This window comes from Ammospiza nelsoni, chromosome Z (assembly GCF_027579445.1).
Source record: "Ammospiza nelsoni isolate bAmmNel1 chromosome Z, bAmmNel1.pri, whole genome shotgun sequence".
In the NCBI taxonomy this organism is placed as follows: Eukaryota; Metazoa; Chordata; class Aves; order Passeriformes; family Passerellidae; genus Ammospiza; species Ammospiza nelsoni.
In genome coordinates this window covers 69,347,453-69,357,106 of record NC_080669.1, presented here as the reverse complement: position 1 = coordinate 69,357,106, position 9,654 = coordinate 69,347,453, and positions in this window count along the sequence as shown.

Below are 9,654 nucleotides of genomic sequence, written 5' to 3'. Positions count from 1 at the left end.
AAACATATTAATTCTTTAGATAAATAAAGATTCACCCTTCCCACCCCTGCCAAATAATTACTCAACCATTTTTTAAAAAGCTATATTGTTAAATAGTTCTCTTCAGTCTCAAGCTGAAAACCAATATACCTTGATTAAGATGAGATTAATATTACTTGGTGAGAAGCTAAGCTGTCATATAATAGTCTGGAGGATCCTCAAAAAGTCTAAAAGATATTACAACACAGCATGAGCTACTCTCTGATCTTCTAAATATCTGGACTGTATTTGCTCCTACAATTTCTGTCTTATCTATCCTTCTTTATGTTCACCTGTAAGTTTCTATTAAAACCCCAATAAGTAGTATGGCTTCTAACGCTGAGGATTTAATACTGTACAGAAATTAACCACCTCAAGTACATGCATTTGCACTTTAAAATCCTTCCTGTTACTGCAGAGCATTTCCAAGATAGGAAAGTCTGGACAGATCTATCAATGCAAGCATATAGATATTAGAGCATGGAGATATAGACATACCCATGTGCATAGCTGTTTTGTTTTTTTCTTTTAAATCCAAATATTACAATGCACTAAAAGCTATTAATATGAAGAATAAAAACATCAGAAATTATAATAAATATCTATATTGGAGTAGTGCAATGACCAATGGTTTTTCAGACATGTTTACACCAGGTGTGGTAGGAATATCTTTAGCATCCAGTACAGAATATCTTTACAAAAGAGATCTTTATCAAAGTACAAAATTCTCTGTGGAGAAAAAATGTAATAATTCAATTCAGCTTCTAAAAACTGGCAAAACCAGCACAAACACCGTGTGTCAGTAAGATCGCGACAGGCGTGTGGCTGTCAAAGATGGCTGTGGAAGGTGCTCGCTCACTGCCCATGCGGCAGACCTGAAGATGAAGGGCAAAGGGAGAAGCTTCCTTTCCTGTAGGGTATAGGGAAATCAGTGGCTGGATTAGTAGGAGACTCACTCTCCCAGCTCCCAAGTTTAGCCACTTGACCATGCCACTCTTGATGGGGGAGAAATTAATTGTCAAACTCATCTGTTGCACAAATCACCTTAATTTGCTGTGACTTCACCAGCAGCAGTGCTGGCTGAGCAATCTGAGACACATCATACTCATTATCATATGCTCAGACTGTCACCAGCTCTTGTGCAAAAGCAGAGGAGCAGGGTGTAGTGTGTTGAGGTGGTCCAGGCATGTGAGTCAAGAACAGACCTTGTTCCTACTTTGAAAAACCAGAGGGCAGGGTGAGGACCTGTATTCTGCAGCCCCCTGGCCTGCTTTTGATTCTGGGAGCAGGGATCAGGACGCACATCCAGAAGCCAGTGACTTAAGGGTCACACTAGCTGCTTACTGCCCAGTGAGGTTTGAGCTGGTTTGAGTAAAAACAGGAATAAATTCCTTGTGTCTCATTTGCTAAAATAAAGCATCCCTCCATTGAGCTGCTGCAGTCCTTTGGTGAGACACAAACTCTGAGCTGGCCAAATGAAGTACAGGCTCTTCTGCTGAATCTGCCTGAAACATTTTTCTTATATCCCAGCTGTTACAGCACCCAGTCAACGGAGCTGTGAGATGAGGAACATATGCCCGTAACACTTCATTTCAACAGGCTCACTTAGTGTTTCTTACTTTGATCTTTCACTGTATACTTCCTGTAGCTGGAGTTAGTTACAGGCTGAAACAAAGCCCAGAGCTACCAAAGAGGGTTCCCCACCCCCTCCCCCCAAAAATCCTTTTGTACCAGGTTCTGTTATCAAGTGTGTCAAACAAACCAGCTGGAAGACAGTGTCTCTGTGAAAATGCTGCTAAGTTTTGAGCTCTTTCTAGCTTTCTTTGTGGCCACTGGACTTGTACCATTATGGTTACTCTGAACTGGCTACAATTTTTCAGACCTGGTAATGCCCTTTATGTTCCCCTTTTGCTAGAAACAGCCCAAGATAAATGCAATAAAAATCTGCATAGAGTTCTCTCTCTGAGTCAAAGAGTTAGTGCCTTTCCACTAGACCTATATCTTTCCTTGTCCTTAATAAAACCCAGTGAATTTTCAATCCTAAGCTTAGGCTTTTATATTTTCTATTAGCCTTTCAGGCAGGGCTAAAGGATTTCTTGAAATAGGAGCTCCCACATGCAGCAGTAATGTTCTCTTTGTACAGTATATGGGAAAAGAATAAGTTCTCATTAAACTTATTGTAATCCTCCCCCAGAGAAGCGGTTGAAATGTCATAAACTAGTTTTGGCGACAATGTAGACAAAATATTGCTAAAAATACATCAGTGAACAAAGAAGGCTGCAGTAGAACACAGTCTCTGGAAAAATTTCATTTTCACAATCACATTTCTTTTTTTCCTATTTTCATCCTTGTAGCATAGCAATCAGATGAAAACAAACCACTGGCACTGGCCTATAATTAAATTATTTTCTAACACCACCATCTGAGTCTGTGTACACAGAATATCTTTCATTGTGAGGTCCAGTTCTGTGATGTCAATGATCCTTGTTAAAGCAGAAACAACTTTTACATATACATGAGAGCAACACACAGGAATAAATCTTTGCTAGAATACTGTGGGTTTTAAAAATTAAGTATGTAAATGTTGTACTGCATAAGCATGAGGTACATTTCAAATATATGGGGAATAGAAATTTAACTGGAATTCAAATACTTTGGATTTTCACTCCCATGCTCATTTCATTACAATATGGAATTGCAGAAGGAGTCCTGTCTTCCTCAGATGTCAAATCTTCTCAGACTTTCTCATATGCACATCAGGTTGCATGTTTTTTACTATTCTTATATGTGAAGGTGACTGCTTCATACTTCACAACAGCATAAGCAATCTTTTTGATAAAGTTCATAAAGTTCATGGGAAAAAGATAGTCAGTTCCATTACATTTCCCAAAATTCTAAACTTGTTTATTTTTCTGTTGTAGAACTCATGAGCCTTAATTGAAGTCACTGAGTTTCTCAGCACTTGCTCTTAAGCAAAGAAAACTTGAAGAAGAATTCCCTTGTGAACATGAAAAAAAAAATAAACATCTGAGAATTAAGGAAGAAGTTTTCTTCTGTGTCCTCTAGCCTACAAGGTCAGTCTAAGCAGAGTAATTTAAATTTTGAGTGTGTGTTTTCTTTGGGGAGCTGTTCTAACACTGCATGCTCACCATCCTCCTCCATATTTAACAGTTAATGTTTGCAGAGATGGGACCATGACCAGATTTTTTAGCTATGTTAGCTACCTAAAAATGTGAACAGCAGCTAGAGGCTCTTCAAAAGCCTGATTTTTTTTGAAAATAACTGATAGAGAGGGTCTTGGTACTGCTAGGACCTTAAAAGTATCATGTAGAAATCTTACCTAGATTAAACACAACCAATATGCAGAAAGAAATACATGACATGGAATCTGAATATGGTCAATAAGAAGAGACAGTACAAGCTCTTCTGGGAGAAAAACCAAAAAAACAATTGTAAAATTTGATTTTGTAAAATCAAACCTGGAAGAATATCACCTCTAAATTTAATTTTAGGAAGAAATACTGAGAAAAGGATAAGAAGAAGACTCAGTAATAGAGATCAAAAGAATTTTTAATAAGATTAATGAATAATAAAGCTAATATATATGTATGTATGTATGTATGTATGTATGTATGTATGTATGCATGCATGTATCAAAATAAGGTTGCAACCCAGAAATTACCACCAGTTTGAATGATAAACCTCAAGCATATGGGAAAGGATGTATTCCCAGAAATAATTTGCCCTGTGAAAAAGGGTTAAGGGGGTAAAAAAACTTGAGAAAGGAACAAATAAGAATGAGACAAATGTATTAGACATATGGCATGTTTTCATGTCTTGCTACTAATTAGACAGCTTTAAAAAAGTAATTTGTGAATTTTACATCTAAGACATTGCTGACCCTATAGTGTGTTGCAAGTGTCCATCAGGGCTACCCTGAAGTCTATGGCAGACAGTGTTAGGATACTGTCACAATATTGTCAGAAAATTCTGATATAGCAGAATAGACATTCTTACTGACTTGTTGGTGACTAACATTAACCAGGGTCAGTTGAAATACAGTGATTAACTCAGTGATTCCTTAGGCTTGATCCAAGAGGACACAGCACCATCTGCTTGGCTGGAGGATTGCAGCCTCATCTCAGTCTGAGTCCAGAGGAGGCAGTTTATCAGGATTTCTGTTTCTGTTTGTAAACTGCCATTTCTACTCTCTGTCCTCTCCATGAAAGCTGGTGTTTTGCAGATGTGGTGAAAAAACATCAAAAAATCCATCTCCATCAATGGATGGACACCTGCAAAGAGACCCAAAATATTTCAACATTGGAGTGCCTGGAAAAAAATAATTCTCACCCAGAAGAAGGAAGGTTTCTTAAAAAAATGCTAATATATCTTTGACTGTGTGGTCTATCGTGTTGATGGACCTGCCCTCCATGATAGCCTCAAAAATCTTTGGGAACTGGTCAGAATGAGAAAAATTACAAAGTAGGGAGACAACATGAACTGAGAAGAAAGGAGTACAAGAGGCAGGGCAAACCATGGCATCTCACTTAGGTATCATTAAGGTCTCCCTACTGTCTGATATTTGAGGGCAAAACAATAGAACCCCATTTTTCCTTCTCCAGATGAGAAAAGAGGGATGATCTCTAGAAAACTCAGGCTAATTCAAAGTCCCATCATTACAGAAAGTTTGTGATTCTGAAAATAGTTTTCAAATGTAATTATGCTGAATTTATGTAAAATATAATTATGTCAAATGCAAAACATCTTTTAAAAAGTGCTGCTCAACAATGAAATGTTTCTGTCCTCTTCAAACTGCTAGGCCTGAAATTATGCCAACAATACCCGTTTGCAGCTGTTTTTATTGGTTCAATTTCCTTTCTGCTATCCATTTATTAATTCTGTGCTTGTTGGCTTTTTGTGCTAGTTGTAATTTCCTCTCCCTATCTAATCTACGTAGTTGACTCAGTTCAGCTGTCAGATTCCTCTTTTCTTCATATCAAGGTTCACATATTGTTTTAACCCCTCTTATGAAAAGCCATATATCTCTGTGTTAAATACTGACAATATAAGCTACATTTGCTAGGAAAACAAGGCCAAGCTTTTATTTTCCTACAAGTGTGTGAGAAGCCTTTGGGTTTGCAATGCCCACTAGCAGGAATGGGAACTGTGTAAAATCAATCCATTTTACCTATAGTCCCCATTGATTCATTTAGTGTCTAACATATAAGCAAATTAATCAGGTGAAACTTTCAGTGCCTAGATTTCAGTAAAAAATTATATCATTCTATCTCAATTTTATATTACATTTTAGGGTCAAAATATTTGACATTTAAAACTCATCAATGTGTACCTAAAGATTTTCTCACATTCTTGCTCCACTGTTACTCAGGCGAAACTAGAACACAGTTCAGTAAGAGTTCAGCCTAAATTGAGTTGCATAAATCTGCTTAAAGAACCCAAGATTTGTCAAAGCATTTTTAATATATTTGAAAATTATAGAAAATTCCATTGATTCATTCTGACTCCGTAACCAATGACTCATTGGTTTTCTCAGGAAAGAGGGAAGAGTACACAGAGGTGTTAATTATAGAGAAGTGACACCACAAGTGCTCATAACTTTGGTACCAACCCATAGTCCATTTTGACCAACATCCTTAGCTTCGTTCACCAAGAACGTGATCCAGAGCTCACAGGAGTCAATGGCAATGACCCAGCCCAGTGAAGTGAGTTCTGGAGCCAGCACCAGAGGAGTCCGGTTCTGAAAACCCTGAGAGGGCTTGGTAAAACTGAAGCTTTTGGTGATGAAAGTGCTTTGGTCAAAGAACAGAGTCAGCCCTTTGTTTTCCAGCACAGCCTTTTGAAAAAGTAAAGACTGTTGATGGTAAAATAGGCTTCAGCAATTTAAAGGAAAGTAAATCAGTGCATGACACTTGCAATGAAACTGGTTCAATTTCTATTTCTATTTCTATCATGTCAAGCAGTTGAAGTGAACTTAGTGATACCCTGGACTTCATTATGAAGGGACATACGAAGCACAAATGTTTAAATTTTTTTGTTTATCTAGGAAGACAAGCATTACAGAACTCTACCTGAAACTGAAATCTTAACATGATTTATGAATTAAAAGCAGATCTTATCAGCAATGAACCCCATAAAATTTTTCTGTTCCACAGTGAATCAAAAGACATAATGTGTAACAGCACTCTTTTAGTGATGACATTGATGTCTTCAAGTGTGATTCAAATCCCCAAATAAAGGTCTTTTTTTCTTAATTTAGTGAATCCCCCTAAAAATTAGAGAGTCACTAGGGAGAATAGGCCTCTGCATATCACAGACCCAAATGAAAATGAAGGATGAAAGCTCTGAGTAGTACGGAATTAAGGAAAATTCCTGAAAGTCAGTCTAGAACAGTGGGTTTGCAACCCTGAAAGCTGTGACATAAAAAGGCTGTCCATGAACTTAGTTGAGAGCAGGACCCTTAGAGTAAGCTCAAAGATGTGACTTGCTGGGCACAGATCTGATTGCAGCATAGGTGTAGGAGATCTTTGTTGGGAAAGTGCCCTTTGATGCTCATTACAAGTGTGGAAAGAACACATGCAGACGTGCTTTGAAAATTAGCAGGATCACGCTAAACATATATGGCTCAGAACATCCACTTCTAATGGTTTATTTAATGATTTATTTACATGGTAATTTCCTGCATTATTCTGTGTTTACTTTGCAGGTAGTGAGTCAGACCAGCAAAATGAAATGCATGATCTCAAGACTCTCTCAGTTGCACTCCAAAAGTGACATTTTGCTGCTTTCTGAAGGGAGCAAGCATGCATTCAATGCTCACATCATCATTTTGAAAAGTCAAATGAAAGTAGTGGCAAAGAAAAGGAAATGAAACGTGGCATTAGGATCCAGGCTTGGCTGAGCTCTTACCAAAATGATTGCTCACAGTTCAGCTCACAATAAAATATGCAGGAATTGGTATAATTGCTGCAAATACTATGAAGCAGCTAGGTCAAAAGTGTGATAGGCAGCTGATGTTCAGATTACCACTGAAATTGTGTGCAATGTTCTTTACTGTCTTCTCACTGCTTGTGGGAGAGCATGAGAACATATGGCTTCTCTGGAGCAGCCTGTGTGGGGAATTAACAGTGTATAATCTTGGAGAGATATATGTTGATTTGGTCTATGTTGACTCTGGATGCTGAGATTGACTGACCTCCACATGACCAGGACACCTTACACTCCTTGTGGTCCCTGAAAATCTTGTTTTTCTCATTTTCTATGCTTTCAAAACTTATTTTTCTTGAAGAGGACAGAGTTGTATGGCTTATGACACAGCAGACTTATAGAAGCAGGGATGTCTGTTCTTGGGTAGCTGAACCAGGCTGAAATTTTTTGCAGGCACTGTAAGGCTCTATGCCAGTAATCTCTCACATGTCATCAATCTTCTTAAAATGGGAAGCCTTGACAGAGCTTGCTTCAAGGAAATCTCCCCAGGTGTGGAAGGCGGTGAAGGAGTCCCTCAGGATACAAGCCATTTATTGAACATGCACTTTGAAGAGTTGTATTTCAGTGGCAACATAGGTTTATAACTAGTTTCACAAGAGATAGTGAGCCCTATGATTAAATAATGAAAATATCCAAATGTTCTGGTTGGAACAGAATTTTGTATTTGTGACTATTTGTGAGATTTTATATTCTGAGTGGTGGACCATTATTAAGATCCATGCTGCATGTTACCTACTGTGTTCTATGTTAGACACAGAACAATCGCTTCTATTTAAGGTGAACCACAGGTCAAAGAAAATGGGTTTAAAAATTATGATACCTTTTATAATCCATGTTTTTTTCATATTCAAAATGGCTCTTTTCAAATATTTGTAAAACTTTGAGCAGACCATTGTCATGGGTCTTGACTCTACACATAAGGCATGAACTATTTCACCATCCTCTTGATTAACTTTTCCTGGCCCACCAAAATCTGGGTGATCTCATTTGAATAGTTAAGATATCTCAGGAGTTTTTGAATATGTGTGTCTCAAATTGAGCAATGAACATGCTAGCCAAAGATTGTATTACTTTGTCCATTCTCTCTCTGGTTAACACTTGGCATGGAGAAATATTTAGTCTGCAGGCTTATGGCGCTTCAGCAGCTTGATACAAATGGAAATATGTCCAAGAGTCTTTATCCCATTGTCTGGGAATACTCCAGTGATAGTTTTATCACTTGAACCAGTAAACTCCTTTGTGACATTTGTTTTGGCATTTTTCATTAGCTGAAATTGTTTCAGGCACAGTGAATACAAAGGTCTGAGCACCTTTCTTCAGCCTAATTAAATAAGATTCCCTCTGTTTTCATAGTCTCTAGAACAGCTTTGGGAATAGTTATCTCAGTTAATTTGATCTCATCCAAGATTTGGAACTGATTTATTTCTTTGCTTGACTGACAGATTCACATCAGGCTTCAAAGCAATTTCCAGCTCAAGTGTATTTGTGCTATGCAGAAGATCCATCTCTTTTTGCATTCTAATTATCTGCAAGAAGTTTTTCCAGGAAGCAAGGGAAAGGGGGAGAGATTCAGGTGAGCCAGGACAGACCTGTGGATAGGTCCAAAAGCAGATGTGGTGTGGATCGCTCTGTCAAATCCAAGACGGCAGATGTTAGAGCACAGCGCTCACACCCCACATGCTTTGATGCTGATTTTGTATTAACAAGCAGTTAATCTTCAGGAGACTCGCTCCTTTTGAGCAGCACTTACAGAGTGCTGACCCTTCTTATGACAGCTGATTTGTGGTGCTATTAGCAGCATGTTCATCACATGGATGACTCAGGATGGAAAGGACCCTTGCAATGTCCTCGCTGCTGGCGTGCGTTGCTTTTACCCTTCTATATGTGCCACAGCTTCTGAAAAGGTAGAAAGAAACCCTTTCCACAATCCAAAGTTATTGCAACTCATTCTCCAATGCTTATTAGTGTCACTTATTTAAATATTAGGTACTTTTTGCCTACTGAGGTAACATGCTGCAGAGAGTGGTTGAGATTGGACCAGCCAAAGAAGCACTCAGCAGGGGGAAATGCTGAGTATGTTTCTCATGTGCAAACCCAAACATACCATTGTTGAGCAGTGCTGTAGTTGTCTTCTTACTTTTGTAACTTCTGATGAATCTTTACTTTCCTGTAATAACATTACACATGGATTTGGTGGACAACACAAAACACAGAGTGTATAGAAAAAAAATATAAACAATTTAAGTAATTTATGTGTAAAATCCTAGAGGTGAAAAGAGGTAAGACTATGTAATTTTCACTAACATGCAGTGCCATGTGAATATAGTAAAAAAAATAAATGAAATGCAGGATGAAATTTTCTTTTCAAATAAAAATATGGATTACATTTTCAATCAAGAACAGAAAATCAAATTGTTTGTTTTGAATTTTTTCTGTAGACAAAACTAGGCTGACAAAAGAAGCAGTAACTACTGCAAATCTTTCAATTTCTCAACAAAACATGAGTATTTCTAATCCTTATGATCCAACTACTAATAAATGATGACGTTTTGGCAAAAATTATCTAACATATCCATTTAAGGCAACCCATTATAAATGTAAACAATAGTACAACTCTACAAAATACTTGTT